Raw genomic sequence first — 23,136 nt, 5'->3', positions numbered from 1 at the left:
GACCAGAGCTTCAGAATGTTGAGCTTATGGAGTTCCCATCTTGGCCTTGTTGTAGGGATGTGGAGGCAGGAGAGAGTGATCTTTTATGATGCATTTTCTCAGAGAACAACAATTACAGTTAACTAATACTCTTTCATAATTGTGACTCCTATGATGACATCAGAATGTTTCTGCAGAGTTTCATCATAAGGTAAACTGCTTAGCATTTTGAAACTTGTAGAGTGTTCAAGACTTAATTTGATGATAAAGGGAAGTATAACGTAATTTATCATTTGAAATGAAGCAACACTCGCTCTGGCAATAGTTAAGCAAGAAAATTTCAAGTCAAAGCTTTATCATGAGCTCAACTCACAATATAAAAATTAAAATAGCACACATTAAATGGTTTACAAGCTGGCTAACTGATAGGTCTCAAAATATAATTGTAAACTGGGGGTCATTGTTGAGTGGATGTTTTTCTTCTGGGTCCTGCAGGGGTCTGTTCTTGGCCCTATGCTATTTAACATTTTTATCAATGATGTGGAAGAAAACATGAAAACATCACTGATAGTTAGTGGATGACACAGAAATTGTGGGGTGCGGTAAATAATTTAGAGGGCAGGTTGTAATACAGAGTAACCTAAATCGCATGGTAAACTGGTTTCAGAGTAACAGCCGTGTTAGTCTGTATTCGCAAAAAGAAAAGGAGTACTTGTGGCACCTTAGAGACTAACCAATTTATTTGAGCATGAGCTTGCGTGAGCTACAGCTCACTTCACGAAAGCTCATGCTTAAATAAATTGGTTAGTCTCTAAGGTGCCACAAGTACTCCTTTTCTTTTTATGGTAAACTGGGTGCATGCAAACAATATGCATTTTAATACACCTAAATGTAAATGTATACATCTAGGAACAAAAAATTTATGTGATACTTACAAGATGGGAAAATCTATCGTGTGAAGTAGTGACTGAAAAAGAAGTAGGAGTCATGGGGGATAATCAGCTGAACATGAGCTCCCATTGTGATGCTGTTTTTAATATCTAACTAAAAGAGCCAAAAGGACTAATGAGATCCTTGGATGCATAAACAAGGGAATCTCAGGTAGGAGTAGAGAGGTTATTTTATCTATTTGGCATTCCTGTGGCTGCCGCTGGAATACTATGTCCAGTTCTTGTGCCCACAATTCAAGAAGGAAGTTGATAAATTGGAGAGGATTCAGAGAAGAGCTATGAGACTGAATAATAGATTATAAAACATGTCTTCTTGTGAGAGACCTAAGGAGCTCAATCTATTTAGTTTAACAAAGAGAAGGTTAAGAGAAGGACTGATTACAGTCGGTAAATACCTACATGGGGAACATATATTTAATAATGAGCACTTCAGTCTAGTAAAGAAGCGCATAACAATCCAATGGCTAGACATTTTTAAACTACACAAAATCAGACTGGAAATAAGGTGTAAATTTTAAATGGAGAGCGTAATTAATCATTGGAATAATTTACCAAGCATCATGGTGGATTTTCCATCACTGACCATTTTTAAATCAAGATTAAATGTTTTTCTGGAAGATCTGCTCTAGGAATTATTTTGGGAAAGTTCTGTGACCTGTGTTATACAGGTCAGGTGACATTATCACTGAGGTCCCTTCTGGCCTTGGAATCTATTAATCTGTGGATCTGTATTTGGCAGGTTAGCTGTTCTTATGGGTTTATTATCTGTCATGTCTTAATATAGGGCTTGTCACAGAATAACATGAGCTGTGTCATTTCAAACTAGGATGTCACATATATTGCAGAAAACAACCTTTATGCTTTCTCTCTCTCAGGATTTGCTGACCGAGCTGCAAAGTTACCAGAAATCATCTTTCTCTCACACTGCATTTTCATTCTGCAGATACTACAGGCTTATTGAACAATCCATTGACCCTTCTGTAGTGAGTCTGCTTAGTGCAGAATGGCTGCAGGGAAACTATTCAGACTTCCCATTAGAACACTGCACCAACTGGAACAAATCCCTTCAGGATTTAACACAGGTGTCTGAAAAATGATGGGAAGATGACTCATTATTGGTTTTACACTAATGTTTGACAAGTACAGTGGAGGAAGTATTCTAATGACTATTGCCATTGAGAAATGTACCATTATATACAATAATGGTCATAGCTTAACCCTCTCTGAAAACACTGAGTTTAAAGGGACATTGTTAACCTGAAGTTTTTGAAATGTGAAGTTTTCTGACAGAGCACATGTTAATTAATATGTCCTGAAATATTTAATAAACCCTTTAACGTATAAGGTTTTCTTCTGCTCAGGGTAGATGTTTAGAACTAGACGTATCTTGGGTGGGCCCAAGAGCAACACCAAAATGCTCAGATCCATTTCACCCTACTCTCTCTTTGTACGCATCTGTCTGTTGCTCCCTTCGTTTCAGTTTCCCTTTCAGCTTCGCTGCTGCCCTTATTGGTCAGTGCCCTGTTGGGGGCACTTGTGACTGGAGGGGTAAGCACCAACAAGAGAACAGTGGCCAGGACCATATGTCAAAGTAAACAACCTGGAAAAGTAGAGAAAATATTGTTTCACTTGCAATAATCACAGAGGACACTCATGTCAGTAATAGCTACAGACCATTGCTAAACCCAAATCATGAGTCAAGCCTCAAAAAACTTTTGAGATGAAATTTAAAAAACATAACAAAAGCAACACCAAATTTATTTGCCTGCATGTTTGAGAAAAATGCCAAATATCACAAGATTCAGCATAATATTGTGAGTCGCTGCAACGCTGGGTACAACATTTTCAGTGGAAAACCTTGGGTGGGATTTTCAGAAACATGCTTTGTGTTGGCCTAACTCTGCTCCCGTTGAAGTCATTGAGCATTTTACCATTGACTTTAATGGGAGGAGAGAAAGGTCAGTAATAAGCACTTTTGTAAATCACACCCAGGATTTTCAGGTTGACTGTGGCTCTTCTATAAGTAACTCTCTAAGGTGCCATAAGGACTCCTCGTTGTTTTTGCTGATACAGACTAAAATGGCTACCACTCTGATCCTTGTTTGTTGCCTTTCATAGAGGAAAAACCTGCACACATATTTCCCTTTAATTGTTTTTTATGATTTTTACATGTGAATTTAGTATTAATTTAAAGTGTCTACTTAGCAACTCGAGAGAGTGATGTCCCCCATCCACAGAAGATGTGAATCACAGAAAGGAAATTGGCAAGCTTCCCTACTCTACTTTGCCAGTGAACCTCAGATTTGATAAAGGACCAGCATTAGAGTGGGGAGAGACCTCCATGTCGATTCTCTTCCAGTTCCTTTCTAAAAATCTCTACAAGGGTGACAATCAACACCAATTTTGTGGTGGAGACACATGTTCAGTGACAATGGATCAAGGCATCCAACTGGTTTTTCACTGCACAGCCCCATCAAATAGTAAAATATTTTGGTCACCACTGGTCTTAACTTCATTCTAACCTGGAGTCTAGAAGTAAAAAGCTATGAGGGCTCAACTTTGTTAAGTGCTGAGTCCACTTTGCTTTCATTTAAATCAGCAGGAGTTGTGAGAACCGGGCACCTCAAAGGAATGCTTGTCGGATCAAGACCTAAATCCCATTACCTCTTCTCTAAGCTGTCCATTCCCCATTAGTAGTCTCTAAATTTTTTAGAATAACAAGATTAGCATGAATGGGCAGTAGCATTGCATTATTAGGCTTTTCTTTTCCCCTGTGCATAAGGTGCTCTTGAAGAATCAAGGAAAGAAGTGTGATATTCCCTTGAATGTAAATATATTCATTTTCGAACAGTGTCTCCTTGTCTTGAGGATAAAGTTAGATTTCAGTGTTTTACTTTTCATCTAAATTTCTTTTGTGTTCCTAATACACTAAAAGGTTTGCACTGAGCTGATGATGTATCAGTTCTTTGAACACTAAGCAAGTGATTATCAGTCCAATTGTGTGATACAATCTGAGATGACAGATTTAGAGAATTATGATAAATGAGATAATCTGAGCTAATATAGAAACATAGGAGATGTTTGCTTAAAACTAAGCCCGAGTTGTTATACTTTGGCCTCATATTCAAAGTTTTGAATAAAAGAACTTAAACAACAAAGATTGTGTTCCATCATTTATTGTCAACAAATTCTGAAAGGTTAATACACACGTTATTTTGTGATATAGTAAAGTGACATTTATTTAATGCTTTTAATGACTGCATGTTCTTTGTTGCTGTATGTTGTTGCATAGGAAGCACAGGACGTTTATGCAGGTACAATAAAGAAATGAATATTGGACTACATCACATAGGTCTCGGAGAACAAAAGAGGCTGTGCATTGAAATACCTCCAAAGGTAAGTAAAGAAAATGTTGATCCTTTTCATGCCTGAAGAAATAAAATACAAATTACAATTTAAGTTTATTAGAAATAGTGAGCAGGTTTGCTTGAAACAGTACAATTCCTTTACTTTGTTCTTGTAAGTTGGTCACACTATAATTAACACTGAGTGGATAATTGTTTTTTCAGTTTGGTAACCAAACCAAAATAATTAAACAAAAAAACCCTTTAATTTGATCTGAAATGAATTTTGTAATGTTTCTTTATTTTATTTAGTTTTTGGGTACTTTTGCCCGTTTTGTTTTGTTTGTTTGTTTTAAATAAATCTACATAAATTTCTAAACAAAATATCATTACTAAATGAAAAGTCAAAACATTTTGTTTTGAACACGTTAAAATGAAATATTTAGACTTTTTTAAAAAATCATTTTTTGGCTGAAACTATTCAGCAAATTTAACCTGAATTTGTGAATAGTTTCAGTCAACTTGAAACCACATTTTTGGCAAATAAACTAGTCCTCTAAAAACCTTTGCCGAGCTCTGATCATAAGGCATTTAATGAAAGCAAAATGGGACTGAAAACTTGTACACATTTTGTACCTATTAGGTTTTTTTTTTAAGATGATTGGAGGTGTTTTAATTTTTTTCCAATAATTCTCCCATTCCTCATAAAAAATAATTTGGTATAGAATATGTAATTTCTGCATAAGTTTTATATTTTTTAAGGCTGTTGATGAATCACAGTTAACTCATGCGATTAACTCAAAAATATTAACTGCAATTTAAAAAATTTAATCACACTGTTAAACAATAGAATACCAATTGAAATTTATTACATATTTTTGGATGTTTTTCTACATTTTCAAATGTATTGATTTCTATTACAACACAGACTACAAAGTGTACAGTACTTACTTTATATTAGTTTTTATTACAAATATTTGCACTGTAAAAATGATAAAAGAAATAGTATTTTTCAATTCAGCTCAGACAAATATTGTAGTGCAATCTCCATTGTGAAAGTTTAACTTACAAATGTAGATTTACAAAACAATGTAAATGTTTAGAGCCTACAAGTTCACTCAGTCCTACTTCTTGTTCAGTCAATTGCTAAGACAAACAAGATTGTTTACATTTATGGGAGATACTGCTGCCTACTTCTTATTTACAATGTCACTTGAAAGTGAGAACAGGCATTCACATGACACTTTTGTAGCCAGCGTTGCAAGGTATTTACGTGACAGATATGCTAAACATTCATATGCCCCTTCATGCTTCAGCAAGCATTCCGGAGGACATGCTTCCATGCTGATGATGTTCATTTAAAAAAAAAAGTGCGTTAATTAAATTTGTGACTGAACTCCTTGGTGGAGAATTGTATATCTCCTGTTCTGTTTTACTCGCATTCTGCCATATATTTCATGTTATTAGCAGTCTCAGATTGTGACCCAGCACACGTTTGATTTATGAACACTGTCACTGCAGATTTGACAAAACGCAAAGAAGGTACCAGTGTGATATTTCTAAAAATAGCTACAGCTCTCGACCCATGTTTTAAGAATCTGAAGTACCTTCCAAAATCTGAGAGAGACCAGGTGTGGAGCATGCTTTCAGAAGTCTTAAAAGAGCAACATTTTGATGCGGAAACTACAGAACCCAAACCACCAAAAAAGAAAATCAACCTTCTGCTGGTGGCATCTGACTCATGATGATGAAAATGAACATGCATTCGTCCTCTCTGCGTTGGATCGTTATTGAACCGAACCCATCACCAGCATGGATTCATGTCCTCTAGAATGGTGGTTGAAGCATGAAGGGACATATGAATCTTTAGCGCATCTGGCATGTAAATATCTTGTGACACCAGTGCCATAAGAACACCTGTTCTCACTTTCAGGTGACGTTGTAACCAAGAAGCCGGCAACATTATCTCCTGCAAATGTAACAAAATGTGTTTGTCTGAGCGATTGGCTGAAGTAGGACCAAGTGGACTTGTAGGCTCTAAAGTTTTACATTGTTTTATTTTTGAATGCAGTTATTTTTTGTACATAATTCTACATTTGTAAGTTCATGATAAAGAGATTGCACTACAGTACTGATATTGGGTTCATGGTAATTTCTGCTGTTTTACAGTGCAAATACTTGTGATCAAAAATAAATATAAAATGAGCACTGTACACTTTATTTTCTGTGTTGCAATTGAAATCAATATATTTGAAAATGTAGAAAACATCCAAAAATATTTAAATAAATGGTATTCTATTATTGTTTAACAATGCGATTAATTGCAATTAATTTTTTGAATCGCTTGACAACTCTAATTTTTCCTATGGTTTTCTAGTAATATAATTGGGTATTATACTGAATATATCATCATCTTTTTTTAGCTTTCTGAAAATGCTAATAGAGAGAAGTTTTCCTGGCATTAAAGAGTAAATCATGCACAGTTAGTTGAAAAACATTTTATACATCACTCATCCTGTTATATCCATGAAGCTGTGCAATTTCCCTACAAGGTAAGAGACCGATTTAGGTTCAGTTACATACAGATGAAAAGATATAATGCTCCTTTATTCAAATTATAAATTTTAATGAAAAAAGTGGGAGTGTCAAAATGTTTTTCTTCAGAAAACAATATAAGGAATAGCAAAAGGTGTGAATATTAAGCACAAAGTGCTTTTCTACTCTCAAGAGATGCACATGCTGTCTATTTTAATGCAAGTATGTCAGTAAAGTCTTGTTCTCCCGTTGAGCATTCTAGTTAGTTTGCAGCTTCCAGGTATAGAAAATTGTCTTATTGAAGCCAAATAGGAATTAAATTAGTAACAGAATGGTTTTGTTATATTATGAGCAAGAGAGCAAAGTTCATATTTCTAATGTAATGACTTTGTGGGAGGATATAAAAGTCCCCTTTGAATAGATACATAACCCATTTATTTCTTCTCCTCTAGGTACCAGATGGATAGACTGGTAGATATTGAGAACCTCTGTCAGGTTTTAGCCTATGAGCTAGTTAATCACATTCTTTAGTTGCCAAAAAAGAGCATTTATCCTGCAGGAAGAATGGTTGAAAGACTATTGTTGCATTATTAATAAAAACGGAGACAACACAGAATCCCTGATGCCTCAGGACGATAAGGTGAGACTTAGGAAACAGTTTTATTTTATTTATTTTTTCAGCTAGTTTTGCATTTCCATATTTCCACAGGCAACTGTAAAGTGTGGAATATGAAATGCATACAGCAGCTCTGCAGTGAAAAATGACTGGAAGTGTTCCATGTCATATGAATACATTATCTCATTCATATTTCTGTTTTGTATTACATTCGCATAGGCTTACTCTGCAGCTTTGACTAGTAGCGCACAATACATGATGCTGTACATAATGATCTATGTCACTCAAGTGAAAAACAGTGTAAGATAAAATAGTTTAGAGGAAACATCAAGCAAGATTAACATTATTCTTGTGAAAAAAATCACTACTAATCAGTAGCTATAAACAAAAGAATGGATAGTGAATTAAATATGAAACTGATAAGTATACATATGCTATATGCCTGACAATGACATATATGGAGATGTTTTAAAGTTAACATCAAAACATCATGTAAATGTACCTAGATTATAATGTCAGGCTGTCTATTTATTGAATTAGCATTTAAATCTGTAGTGGCCAAGCCTGAGAATAAAGGCTAGCAAATTTGTCCAGTAATATTTAACAGGCAATGGAGCAAGGAGACCTAATGTGTGCAAGATATAAAGCAAATGAGAGTCCCTAGGCCTCAATATTTTTACCCTTCTAACTCTCACTTACAAGCAATCTATTTTCACTAACACATCTCTCAAATGGGAATGATTATTTTTGAACTATAGTACATTGTCTTCATATTTACTGTTTAACATTATATGGCACTAATATTGTTCAGAAATATTAACATAGTAAATCTTCATATTGTGTTACTAGTATGTTGTCTAATAGTAATAGAATGCAGTTTATTGAAATTTCTGGGCTATGATCATAATGTCTTAGGTAATTAGGTAAAAAGTGCACTTTAAGAAAAAATATATATCTTTTATTCAGTGTAATCATGTAATATTGAAATGAATCACAATATTGTTTTTAAATGACACATTTTTAAATCACTGAGGTTTTGGGGAGTTTCCAAGAAGGGCCATGGTTGTACAAACATTTATTTTTACCACTCAGTCTATAATTACTGGTCATCAGGATATTGAGACACAGCTTTAGTTGCAGAAACAACATAATTTAGAAAGGTTTCAGAGTGGTAAATGTGTTATTCTGTATCAGCAAAAAAAAAAATGAGGGAGGTTGAAGGTTTAACTTCCCTGGTCACTTAGATTCAGACCTAAAAGTCACAATTCTCCAACAACAAAAACTTCAAAAACAGACGCCAACGAGAAACTGCAGAATTGGAATTAATTTGCAAACTAGACACCATTAAATTACGCTTGAATAAAGACTGGGAGTGGATGGGTCATTACACAAAGTAAAAACTATTTCCCCAAGCTAATTTTTCCCCTACTGTTACTCTCACCTTCTTGTCAACCGTTTGAAATGGGTCATCCTGATTATCACTACAAAAGTTTTTTTTCCTCCTGCTGATAACAGCCCACCTTAATTGATTAGTCTCGTTACAGTTGGTATGGCAACACCCATTTTTTCATGTTCTCTGTCTCTATATATCTTCCTACTATATTTTCCACTGCATGCATTCGATGAAGTGGGTTTTAGCCCATGAAAGCTTATGCCCAAATAAATTTGTTAGTCTCTAAGGTGCCACAAGTACTCCTCAGGGTTTTTTTTTGATAATTTAGAAAGGATCTAGTACAGTAGGTGAAATTTGGGAGTGTTAGTAGGCAGGTTGCAAGTCATTTAGGATTTTATAAATCCAAGGCAATGCGTTAAAAATCCACCTAGAAACCAACAGATAGCCAATTCAGAGAATTACATCACTTAATAAGCAGGTTGCCACATTCCACACTAGTTTCAGTTTCTGTGTTGATTTAAGATAAAGTTGGAAGAAGAGCACATTGCAGTGGTCTAATCTCCAGGTAACAAAGACATGCATCAGAGCAGCAAGGATCTACATCTGAAAAAAGTCATATTCTCCTGGCCAAGTGATGATGAAAAATGGTCATTCTTGAAACTGCTGCTGTATGTTAATCTAGCAGCATTTTGAAGTCTAACAATCCCACCAGTTTATGAGTTCTGTTAACAAATGGCTGAGACACATCCTCAATATAAAGTAGGCAAACATCCTCAGTATAATATGGAAGGTATCTTTGCCATATCTACTGGTTGCTTCCCTCAAGTTACCAGCATTACTTTACCATGACCAGTTTTATCTGGATTGAGTTTCAGCCAGTTGCCAATGATTTCAACCAGCAGTTTCATTCATTTCCTGATCTCAACCAAACACTGGACCAGACATTCAACAGCAGTGTCTTGGTTAGGTGAGATTGATACACTTTGACATCATCACCATATTGATAACTCTGCAGCCCATACCTCCTCACTCACCCTTTCAACAGGGGAGACAAGATGAAATGCTGTGAAAATCCACATCATCAACTATCCAGATGATAGTTCTCCTAAAGATGAAGAGCAATTGCACAAGGTCTGGAAAAACTACCAGGAAGAAACTGAGCTGTCCCAGAGCAGTTGTGTCCAAACTTGGTATGCTTTTCATGTGAGTTATCAGAACTTTGTAATCATTGCTATTATGTGCATCTGATGGATCTAAAAATAGCAGCGTGGACACCCCAATCTTCATCCTTACCCAGGCTGCAGGATCTTTCATTTACACCGCACCTCAGTTTCTGTCCTCTTATTCCAGTCATACTCAGAATGACAAGGGGTCATGTGAGGCATCTAAAGGCTCTAAGAGTTATCTCACCACAGTTTTCTCTGTAGTCTTAAACAAAAATAGAAGATTAGATAGTGGAATGTTGTTGGCCAGATTGCCAGCATGAAGTGATGGTTTCTTGAGCAAAGGTCATACAACAACTTCCATAAGACAAGACGATGCCCTACCCTCCCTTAGGAAGGAATTGACAGTCTTGACTAGTGATGAGCCACGTTCTTTCCTCACTGACCAGAAACCAGGAAGGACACTTGTTCCAAAGGGAGGTTGTGGAAAGGAAGACTTGTGACAATGCCTCAATGAACATCACTGACTTAAATTCAACCAGAGAGAATTTATCATTTGTCCCTTCCTGCATTGAAGACCTTGCCAATGAATTTTAGCTTGGACGTGGAAGGCTTGCATGGTCAGCATTTAGATCTGACTTAATTCATTGTGACGTAAAGCAGTCAAATGGAAACCTAGAGGTACTTGGTGAGGATATTTTCAATACTTCCAACTATTTGTTTATGTATTATTGCAGGTGCAATCAAATATGGTGTTGATTTTCTTCAGCTGAAGAGTTTGTCATTACCTTGGGAAAACAAACTCTCCATTGCACACTCAATTCCCTGTGGATAGCTGAGGATTGCTGTAATTTTGAAACCAGTGTTCCAATTGAATGTCTGTGTGGGACTTGACCTATATGCTATATCTCTTATTATTCTGGGCCGAGTCTGCCCACTTTCATGGTAACTAGTAAGAACAAGTCTATGGGATTTCCTGTTAATGTTTGGCGCAAATGACTTGGTACTAATGTAAAGGAGACTATATCCTTTTATTTATCTAGCTTGCCATGCATAATATATTCATATGGATACTTCTCTTTATCTTAACGGTCCTGGTTTGGCTGCCTGTGGTTCACCATCTATTTGGTTTTTCCCTAACTCTCCCATATATTGTCTGTGGAAGGGATTTCAGCATTCAACTGGAAATATGAAACAGCCTAGGAATTAGTGTCTTTCTAGTTTAGAGAATTTGTTTGTGGAGACTGTCCTTCATACTTCTTAATCTTCTTTCCAAGAACCGGAATATTTTATCTTTAGACAAGGAAAAATTATTTGCCTGTTATTTTGCTCCTCTAAACTTATAATTTGACAAGAATCATAATTGCCCTCATGCCTTCTCCTCATACTTCATACTTGAATATTTTCCAGTGACTGACTTAATGCTCATTCTCTCTCTCATGTGTGTGTATTTATTTATTTGGGTTCTAAATTATGCTCAGGGGATGGGGAGCTCTTTACCTCTCACTCATGAGGGAGCCAGGCTCATGGGGAACAATTCTAATCACTTGTCCACAGACAGTTACACCTTTACATTCAGATTTCCAATAAGAAAATATGGTTGTGCCAGTTTCAGGATGGGGAGTACTTGTGGCACCTTAGAGACTAACAAATTTATTTGAGCATAAGCTTTCGTGAGCTACAGCTCACTTCATCGGGATGCATCCGAGACCTGTCAAGATGGGGTTTCTTGTTCTGTTAAGTAAATTTAAATTATTTTTTCTGCTGTGACTGCCTACTAGTATTTTTCTATATTTACTTATTCTAATTGGGATTATTATGCGAGGATTTCTCGCTATTATCCTTTTATTTTTAATGTGTATGATAATCACTTGACCTTATGTCTAACTTTATCGTTATTGTAATTTAATTAAAATGTCACGGCCACCATCAGTCTCAGACAGACAGTTAGAACACGGACCTTGCCGTAATTTATTTCCTATTCAACTACAATTTTTAATACGTAAGCAATAATATAAATAATAATCACCTATCTTGAAATGTAGATATGATCATACAGAATACCACCAGTCTGGTCCTCCACTGGTGCTACCTGTTGCTGAGGAATGCTCATTGTGACTCTGACCACAGATAAGGTTTGTTTCTGGTCCTCCTTCAAGCCAGGAGCAAAACATAATCTTCCAAAAAAAAAAATAGCCTGATGGTGCTGGACAGTATCACTCATATCTGCATGAAGTCCTGGCCTGTGCTATTCTGCATACATGCGTGGTCATGAGACCATAGTTAGGGTTGCAGCAGAGATTTCAGTTTAACAGGAAATACTTTGGGATCTCTGCTGAAAGTCTGGGAACAGAAATAAACAAAACATAGATAACCTAATTTGGAAGGGGTTTAGTTGTCTGTATATATAATATATGGGCCTGTTTTGACTAAATTAATGGAAGAAAATGCCATATTCTACTATTTATTTAGTTTAGTGAGAACAGTATTTACACCAACAGCAATATCTCCTGTCAAGTGGATGGGCTGGTATTTAAAAGCTTTGTTCAAATATGTTTATGTACTGCGATTATTTTGTGGATTTGGTGGTCTTTAAGTAAATTTTAGAGGCCACCATGGACATAGATAGGGCATTCTTCCTTTCCTCCTCATTGGGTACTTGCGTAAAGTGAAAGATGGCTGTCTTAAGTCACTGGTCTTTTCCTCACTGAGCATTTTTAGGTATTTTCAATCAGCATGCCACTTAGATCTGCCCTGACTAGAGTTAGATGGCACAGTGATAAACATGCCTGTGATCAGTCTACTGTGTCACTCCCATTAGTGCTAATACCGGAGGATCAGCATCAGTGATGGAGCAATAGTGGGAGAATTTCTAACAATGCTCAGTTTATACGCAGTCACTGCACCACCTAACTCCTGTATGTTAGCTGTGTATATACTGTGATACTGGTGAGCTGTAGCTATCGTCATAACTAACTTAAATTTTGTTTTTGTTTGGCTTTCTCTGCTCTTTTCAGTCCAGTGAGTACCAGTGATGTTCTTACAGAAAAGATCAGGAATGGAACTGACTGGGTTGAAAAAAGCCAGGATTTCTTTCATGTATTGGAATTATTAGATTTGCCAAATAATTTTGCTCCTTTACTTGTGAGTACAGAAGAAATCGCTGCAAAATATTTTCCCTTGTCACTGCTGCATCTTTAGTAACATGAGTATGTGTAAGTTAGGCTAGTAGTAGCTCCTTCTTTCCATTCTTTGTTTTTATTTTTCCATAGTCATTTCTTCCCTCTTTTCTATTTCCACACCAGTCCGATATGTACATGAGACTCAATGTTATTGAATATAGAGACAGAATCAGCAACTCCAGACATTTGTGTATATAATGGGTTATTCAATACAAGGGACTGGCTAAATAAGAAGTCATGTCAAAAAAAAGCCAATTATCTGAATTCGAAACTGTATAGCACAGCATGTTTACATTAAGCTTTAAAATAAAGTTTTCCTTTTCTTGAACTCTATTTCCATTCAGCTTCTTTTAAAAAAAATCATCCAATTTGACCTTCTGTATAATACAGGTCATGAAATTTCACCTAGATAGTCGTGTGCTAAGCTCAATAATTTGTGTTTGACTAAACCATATCTTCCAGGAAAGCATTCAAACTTGATTTGAAAACATCAAGAAATGGGAAATCTACCACTTCTCTTGGTGGTTTGTTCTAATGGTTAATTGCCCTCACTGTTAAAAATCAGTGCCTTATCTCTGATTTGAATTTATCTGGTTTTAATTTCCATCCCTTGGTTCTTATTGTGCTTTTTTTGCCAGGTTAAAGAGCCCTTTAATACCTGGAATTTTTTTCCCTGGGAAGGTACTTGCACACTGTAATAAGTCTGTCTTTTTTTTATAAGCTAAACAAACTGAGCACCTTAATTTTCTTACTGTAAGGTATTTCTTCCAGTCCTCAAAATGATTTTTATGTTTTTTTTTCTGAATTCTCTTCAGTTTTTCAAAATCCTTTTTAAAATATAGACACCAGCACTGGACATATTATTCTAGTTTGTCTCACCAATGCTGCATACAGCAGTAAAATCACCTTCCATTTCCTACTCATTACTTCCCTATTTATATATCCAAGGATGTATATGCAAGCCCTTTTTGCCACAGCCTCACAGTAGGAGCTCATGTTCAGTTGTTTGTCCACTAGGTCTCCTAAATCCTTTTCAGAGTCACTGCTTTACAGGCTACACCAAATATGATGTCTTTTTTTTTTCCTCCCAGTTTTACCACCCTCTGTTTTCTCTGTTTTCCCATCATTTCTCCACATTTACAATATCTTGTCCCTATCTTTTTACCTTCTCTGTTATCTCAAAATCCAGTTTTTGGATGCAAGTTTTCTGCATTGAGGTGGTGGGCAGGGCTCTACTCTGCTACAACCACTTAGTTACATTTAGTGGAATATTGATTTTTCAGCATGTGCTGTAAAAGTCAATATTTCAGTAGACAGAACAAAATGGAATCATTATTACATGGGTCAGTCAGTCATATTACATATATGACTTCAGTGCCATGCTTAACATAGATAATTGGCCTTCTCCAGTCTTCTCCTTGTCTGTTCTCTTCTTCACACTTGACAGAGAGAGTTCCAGTCTCTCAAGCAGCTTCTCTCAGGGTGGTTCTCTCTTGATGATCACTTTTTCATCCAGATTAGCCACCATAACTTTCCTCTGTCATTCAGTTTTTTTACATAACAGTTAATTTGGGTTCTTCCTTCCCAACCTTGCCCATATATATTTCTTGCACACGCTTCCATATTGCTACTTCTATGGCTCGGCCTATGACAGCGCAGGTTCTGGGTTCCTACTGCTCACTCACTCCAACAGGTGATGACCAGTCACCACCCAGCATTTTCTTGCCCTCTAGAGCTCGCCTGCCACTTCGCCAGTTTGATTTCATCCTCACTCAGAGTAACACACAGGGATGCAACCTCTATGGCCTCTTCTGGCTGCCATTTGATCTCTTCTTAGGAGGTGTTGCTAAGAAACAAAAGAAAAACCCTCATCTGCGCCTTTTATCCCTGGTGTCATAAGCATTTTTTTAATCTCCCTATGAGTAACATCCACTACCAGAGTAAAGCAAGCCAGCCATTTCTGGAGCTGGGAGCAGTTTCTGGAGCTCGGGCTGGGGCTGACAGACCTTTTAAGGAAAGAGTGGCCCAACCAACAGCAGTGATAGCAGGCGTGTCATCATCCCAGGCTGACCCAGACTGCCCCCTTAAAGGCAGTCATGGTGTTGCAAGTGAGCCCTTACTTGATTTTTCCCTCACCCAGGGTATCAATACGTCCAGACTGACTGTTAGATGCTAAAGAGCACCCCAAGTTGGAGGGTTTCATTTCTTAACAGAAAAGCCAAGGCAAGCCATAAACAAAACGCTGACTCCCACATCTTAGCTTGGTGACCTGGTCATTCTGTGTTCATTTGTCCCCGAACTGAGTCTAGTGTTCACCTCTATCCAGACTCTTCACCAGGGGTTCTCTCAGTTCCAGTCCCTCCCCTGGTATTAGACCTCTTGCTTCTTATGGAGTAAGACCCTGCTCTGGAGTCAGGGGTCCAGGCAGGTCCATCCACTGCGACTCTTCCAGGGACAGCAGGTGATCCTTGCCAGGCTGGGCTGCTGGGCAGAGTCTGGGAGACCTGTGGCTCAGACCATGCCCTCTTGGATGCCTGCCATATGCAGCCCTCTGTCTAGGAGCTCCCCCCCCAGAAGCACCTCTTATAGACTCTCCATTCTAGTGGGTTACCTGGAGAGCTCACCCTCCAGGTTCCCTGCTTAGCCTTTTGACTCAGGCATCTCTTGGGATCTTCTCTCCACAACAGCCTCCTGTTTTCCTTGGGAGTCCCCGCTTCACTGAACTTGGGGTAAACTTTATTAGTTCCAGGGGCTCATTTGCTAATCAGCCACCTGTGGCAGTTAGCTATCCCCAGATGAGGCCTTCACATGGCAGACTGATCCCTAGCTCCCCATAAAGGCAGCTGCCCCATAATAGGTTGTGTGTTGTGGGAGGGGGGGAGGTATTAAATGTTGTTGTTTTTTTAAAGAATATATTTAGATTTTTTAAAAGGGTTTAATATAGAGGAATAATATAATTAGCAGTTTACTAGCGCAATCGTATCAAAAGTTGTCATGAAAGATAAGTACAGTATACCAGGATTTCAAGAGTTCATCACAAGCACAGTACATAACTTCTAGCAACCTTCTCCTCTTTGGAATAAATTAAACAAACCTGTAGTGCAACAATGAAGGACATATGTCAATGTAATGACTGCTTTTTACATTAAGGGAATGCAATAAAGTGCTATAATTGTATAACATCTCTGCCTGGGTAGAGCTTTTTTTCACTTACAGATTTATGTACGTGCTCTGTTCGTGTTGTTTCATGAAAAAGTTTTTAAAAACTGTTTCAGGTAAATCATGTTAACAAATATTTTATTATGACTTCTATTTTTTTCTATTCCAAGACACACGCCTGGGCGCACACCCAGCAGCAAAACCCCAAAACAAACCTTTAAAATGGCATTAAGGTTAAGTGTATGTATCAGTCATGTAAGGGTTAAAAACATTAAATAGATGGTGTAATTATCTCAAAATCAAGCATTACAAACCCAGGAAATTCAGAATTGAGGTTATACTTAAAAGAAATCCAAACACTAAAGAGACACTTCCAAAAATGTAACTCTTCTCTTTACTGATGCCATGCAATTATCATATAATTATAATTAAGGCATTCAGTGGTTGTGGTCCCAGAATAGATTAAACTAATTCTTAAATTTGTATTCATTTTTTCATATTTTCCTCTTCTGGATATCACTTTAGGGCACAGTTGAGGTTGTTTGATTGTGTTTTTCTTAACCTGTTTGGATTTCTTTATTTTAACTTAAATTAACTCTGAATTTCCTGGAATTATAATGCTGGGTTTGGGGATTATTATTACATCTCTGTGTTTTTTTTACTTTTACATTTTTGATATGTGCTCTCAACCTTAACTCCACTTTAACATAGTTTCCGTCTTTTAGATACCGTGGGGGAGTGTTTATTAATTGTTAAAAGTTGCATAAATGAGCACTAAACAACAACCCGAAAAAGAATACTGTCATGTGACATTTTGAATGATTTGAAGACATGTAATACTAACCTTAAATTCTTTATTAATTTTAACTTTTAAGAGCAATTTCACCTGTAAAACAGAGCAGCACAAAGCAGCCAAAGTGAACTAATGAATACTAATACTAATGATACTAATGAATCTTGCAATTGGCTTGTTGGCTTAGAGGACTTTCTGAGTGAGACCAGTGCTATGTGAAGGAAGGGCAGAGGGAGCCAGTTCCCTCAGTTCTAATGTCTTTCCCCAGTGCTTCTGTCTCCGTTTCCCCAGCAATGTTGTTGGCAGCACACAGTGGAGCCAAGGCAACAGTGCCACGAGGAACCTTTCAAACACTGATGTCCAAGCTAGCATGCAGTCATGGAACACTTAGGGTATGTGTACACAGCAAAGAAAAACCCATGGTTGGCCTGTGCCAGCTGACTCTGGCTCGGGCTGTGGGGCTGTTTCACTGCTGTGTACCCTTCTGGACTCGGGCTGCAGTTTGAGCTCTGGGACTCTCCTACCCCTCAGGGTCCTAGAGCCAGCCACGGGTTTTTCTTTGCTGTGTAGATATACCCTTAAAGAGCAGTGATGACTGGGCCAAGTAATTGATGAGTGAGAATCCTTGAGTCATAAATCCAGTCTCTTATACTACTGACGCATTATAATCAATAGAATTGTTGCATGCAAATTAGCAATAGAGGAAGGGTGGAGATTGGTTCAGTTACCTATACTGTCACAGTGGTTGTTGACCAGATCCTGTCTGGAGCCTAAAATATCATGACAAGTAGAAAAAATAATCACTAATAACTTTACTTACAACTTATTTTCTTCAATATAGCCTTTGCACATTACAGTTATTTTTAACTATATGGAAGAAAATTCCTAAAAGACCCAGTTTTTAATTAACTTTAACTCATACATTAATTAGCATATGGTACATTTTCAGAAAATTCATAGTCAGAGTATTGATGAAGCAAGCGGGGGGAGGATACAGTGTCTTTTCAAAGAGTTCGTATCACTTCTTTATCTCCAAATCAGAACTTTCCTTGTGTGTCATTACTGCACATTACTTCATTTAATAATAAAGAAGGCAATGGCTTTGTCAGACAGCTGTATTAACCTGTGATTTTCATCTGGCTGCCCCATTTTAAAGGGTGTGGTTAGGATTTCAATCCGTGTTGTTCAAAAAATGAAACACAGTGAGAAGTGAAAGGTGTCAACTGTAGTCGCTCATACTTCATTTGGGTTTGGTTGGTCAGCATCCATAGGCAGCATGAATAACAGACTGGTCCTAATTTCAGCTGTATACATAATATCTTACTCCTTCAGTTTGTGGATAAGAATGGGAGTGGTTTGTGGGAGAGGTTTTCTTATTTCAGTAGTCAATACCAGCAACATCAAAAAGCTCACCTAATGTATTCTTTGGCAAGCCACAAAGCCACAATGAAAGCGGATTTCCAGGTTTGCAGTTTACTGGAGCACCTAATGTAAAGTTTTGCTGCTATGCCATATGTAGGGTCAGGTTTGGTCATGTCAAGTTCCCTGTAAGTCCTGAAGTGAATTTTTTCTATTTAGATTTGGCTCTTCTTCCTCTGACTCTGGCCTTCTCCCAGCTTAGTAGTGCTGCTGTTGCTCAGGCAGATGGAGCAGCCTTATAGCGTTCCTACTGAGGCCTCAGAAATCAGTTTATGGCATGGTGCATGAAGGCCTACGCAAAGGCTGACGTTGCTGCCCAGCCCCTCTTTTCTTCACTCATGGTGATGGCAGTTCTTTTAGGGTCCACCATTCTGTCCAGCGCACTGAGTCCTACCACAGGAAGAGATTAAAGCTGTACCCTGGGGGAAGAGTTGGGAGCTGGTTTTTTTTTCATATTAGTGACAGGGCTTGTGACTAGATGTAATATCTTCCCGCATCTGGATGCCATACTGAAGGAAGAACTGAGGTGGCAATGGAACCAGGTCTCTTAAGAGCCACAGCCTCAAAGGAGGGGTATGGGGTTGTAGCAATGTCTCTTGAAAGCTTGCCCGCTTAGCTCAGTGTTGCTGGCCAATTCCTGTAGCCACTGTGAATGAGAGAGCCTCGTCCTGCCTCTTTGAGCAACAGCACATACCAGAGAAGGAAGGGAGGATCAATTGTACATAGAGAAACCCTATTTCAAGTCTTTACTGAGTGCCAGGAAGAGATGTGGAAGGAAATGTGCGCTCTTCTCTGTGGAGAAATGAGCATCACCCACACCACTGGCACTCTCCGCAATCACCATTCTGCATCCTAACTAGTCTGTACTGGTATGTCCCCTGCTAGTGTGGATGAGTGAAGTTCTGCTGTGTGTGTCATTGCAGTGAAATATCAGTGATATTGCATATCCATCTTTATTCTTTCAGTACCCCTTGGCCTCAAGCCAGTGAATTGAGTTTGCAATGGACTTAACACAAAATGACAAAACATAGGAAAAGAAGTATCATTCTTGACTATGAAACTTTTTGATTGGGTGGAACGTGTAGGAAGAGGAAAACTCAGGCTGGGGGAAAACTGAGTGACATTTATTGTCATAGTCTGAGATGCAGTCAGCCTAATATGGTTTGGGTTATGCTTTGCTAGGGATTTTGTCACCAACGTTTCTTACTCTCTGTTTCTGTGGGTGGAATTACACAGAAAATGACATTCTGTCACCTTTACTCCCCTTTACTCTGTAAGCAGTCACATTTATTTCATTTATTTGACTTGTGGTGGAGCAGAGCACTTTTCATTGTGGGTCGTGGTCACAGAACCTGACCTTAAATGGAGAAAGTCATACATTGCTCAAATAAATTATTAAAAAGGACTAGTCACAATTATACCTAGCTTCATATACAATATGTAAAAAGAGTAATAGAAAACAGTTTTCATAGGTTTTCATTTTATACATAAAGTACTCTTTCTACCTGTGACTAGGCTATGTTAATAAATAGTAATCAAAGGGGAAACTAGATGACTCAAGGATAAGCTACAGGAGTCTTTGATTTATGTATCACGAGTTCAAATCCAACCCAGACTGATAGTGATCAAAAGTTGTTACTAGCTGTGACTAGGCTCTAACTGGTCAATAGCAAAATGGGGATTAAGGACTTCTCGACAGAATAAAATAGTGAGGCAGGGCAGTTGTTTTCAGCAGGAAAACCTCCATTATGGGAATATTAAAGTCACATGAAATAAATAGAGTATTTCTCCACTGGAAATAAATTGAGCAGGATGAACTCTCTGAATCTGTAGCTTGCTTGCTGTTGTAAATTGAGTGGGGCTGGAGACTTTGTACGGTACACGTTGTTTGGTGATCACAGCTGCTGCTCATTTAGAATCAAGCCAAATGTTGCAAAATGTAAATTTAAGCTTGAACACTTTCTAAGCCACTTTGGCTGCCTTTTGAAAAACACTTTAGGCCTGAAGTCTGCTTTATTCATATCAATGGGAGTTTTTTATTAACTGTAATGGAAGCAGAATCAAGCCTTTATGTTGTAATTTTATTGCTGTTGTTGAGAAATAGTTGACCTAGAAGTTGAAATAATTTAATAATACAGAGAAAACAAGGTATATTAGATTCTCTTATAAAAAAAGGGAAGAAAACTCTTTAAATAGATTGTAACTCCTGCAGAGGGTATTTGCATTGTTACCTAGAAACATTGCAATGATATCACATTTCACTGTACTGCTTTATACCCAGGGAAAGATGAGGAACAAAGATGAACTACTTCTTTGCCTGTGTTGTTGTAACATATGTATCCACTCTACTTAGGAAGAATCTTTGGCTGACCTTGTTGAGGTGAATGAAGAATATGGCAGATGAAATGAGAGGATTATGCGTCTGAAAACCAAGGACATCCAGTTAAAGCTCATCTTATTTTAATCTTCATGGTATGTTCAAATTTATTTCACTTTGTCAGTAAGCTCATGTAAGATAGTTTAATTGAAAAATACCCTTTTCTCAGTGGGATTTATGCTTTCAAACAGGTAAAACTCAGTTATCAGTAGTGTGCAAATTATGTCAATAAGCCCAAGGAAAAATCAATGAGAATATTTCCCTCAGGGCCTAGCATACTGATTATAAAAATATTAATACTTAATACCTTTATTACTCTCATATCTCTGCAACTGAAACATATAAAGATCCTTCTTATCCATTTATAAGGAATATATGATGTGTGCAAGTCCTTCAAATGCCTGTTTGTTGGAGAAACATTTACATTTTGGACAAAAGTGCAAGAGGAAAGACAGCTGAATGCAAATTCATGTCTTTGAAGGCATTATATATACATGTATACATATATATATATAATGTAATATAATATACATTTTGTAACCATATGTGTAAATCTGACACACATCAGACCTGACAATGTAGACAGGAATGTCTTACGTTTTGAACTATCTGTAGTAACACTTTGTCATTTTCTGTAATAAAACTTCAGCTTTCCTAGGGATGAATTACAAATGTTTGCGCTCACACAAAGCATAAATATAAATGTTGACAGTGTCATGCAACACTAACTTCTGTCATCCTTACCAGTACTTGCCACTACATGTACAATAGCCGGTAAAGCTCATTTGTAAAATAGAAACGACACAGATTGCTTGGGGGGAAACATATGTCAGTGTTGCTGGATTTCTGTTTAGTTTGACTTCTGTTGTTTAAGAATGCAGAGATATTTTTAATTGAATTCTTTTTAGCTTCCTGCGAGGACTGCACTGTTTAATGGTCAATTATCATGTTCAATGTAAATTGATTTTCAAGAACTTTTTATTACTTGGCTACAAAGAAACTTGACCGATGTGTTTTCAGCCTGAGGATCAAATTCTTTTACAAAATGAGAAACTAGCATAAAACTAGCTTTAACAAATAAATAAATATGAAAAAAGGTCATATCCATATTGTCAGATACTTTCTTTTGGCCAATCTTATCCCCATTGAACTCAGAGGGAGATTTTTCCATTGATTTCAATAGTAGCAGGGCCTAACATGTAAAGGTGTCTTTGAGTATTTCTGACACAAGGGTGAAGGGGAGAGGGGTCATAGGAGACTCACATTTAAAGTATTCATTCTATGAATATATTTTTAAAAATAACAATTAAGGACTTTTACGATGTCGTTTTAGCACTAACGTCTCTCGCCCTGCAGACTTGGAGGTGCGGGGATTTGTCTGGGTCAGCAGAGGAAAGAAAACTGTTGTTCCCTTAAAGGATTGTGCCCCTGTTTAGAGTTGAGGAGTGGGATACTGTGGCTCATTGGCTGGAGCAGCACAAGCCTATTGACTCCCACACACTCAAAGGAAGGGCTAATAAACCCTTCCTCCGGCCCCAGCAGCACCACTTGCACAGGGAAGAAAACCTCCCCCATTGGATTAGAATAGCACTGGGTTTGGGGGCCTCACTGAATTTACCCCTGGACTGCCAGGTTGGCCAGAGTGGTGTGAGTTTTTTTTCATCTTCCTCTCAGCAGCCCAGGGACCCAGTGGCTCAGTTAGGTTGTAAAATTTATTTTATTGCAACTTGGTAGGTGCCCAGTGCAGGTACTTGTTCAGAAGGGGGTCTGGTTCCCTGAACTGGAATTGGAAGCAGATTAGAAGATATCTCTTAAAGAAAGTGGGGAATTGGGTTCCTAATGTCTGGGTTCAGTAGGGAGACAGCCTGCTCTTCCCCACCCTCCTTAGACCTCATAGAAAGAGAGGATAAAGGGGTCTCAGCAATATCATTGAGACCAGGTTAGCTGCTGTCAGCTCTCCACCAGATGAAATAGATTACAAAGGAATTACCTGCATTGGGCAAGTTAATCCCAGATAGCTCCCAGATGTGTTACTTAAAAGTTGCAGCCTGGTTAAACCACATTCCTGGTGTCTTGTCTTTCTTCCTGCGGTGTATGGGATAATGCTTCAGATTTGCCATAAATTGGATGCTTGCACCTTTTAATGAGTTTTGGCACACTGGCCACAATTTTTGCAGAAGGAGATTTAATGACAAAAGAAAGACATAATACAATTAATTCTTACCA

At 37.7% G+C, this 23,136-nt stretch overlaps 1 protein-coding gene across 3 annotated transcripts in view; it reads left to right on the top strand.

The window, feature by feature from the left end:
* The window catches only part of LOC140904998 (dynein axonemal heavy chain 12-like), an 84,561-nt gene that overhangs the window by 19,810 nt on the left and 41,615 nt on the right, over positions 1-23,136 (top strand). For all 3 annotated transcript variants that reach the window (XR_012156696.1, XR_012156697.1, XM_073327472.1), the window contains exons 2-5: positions 4,222-4,325; positions 6,697-6,825; positions 7,261-7,448; positions 20,887-21,005. The gene's annotated coding sequence lies outside the window, so the exon portion shown is untranslated. The remainder of the gene's footprint in view (positions 1-4,221; positions 4,326-6,696; positions 6,826-7,260; positions 7,449-20,886; positions 21,006-23,136) is intronic.

This window comes from Lepidochelys kempii, chromosome 1 (assembly GCF_965140265.1).
Source record: "Lepidochelys kempii isolate rLepKem1 chromosome 1, rLepKem1.hap2, whole genome shotgun sequence".
Taxonomy (NCBI): Eukaryota; Metazoa; Chordata; order Testudines; family Cheloniidae; genus Lepidochelys; species Lepidochelys kempii.
Note: the sequence above shows the minus strand (reverse complement) of the source record. Positions and strands in the feature narration are given on the sequence as shown.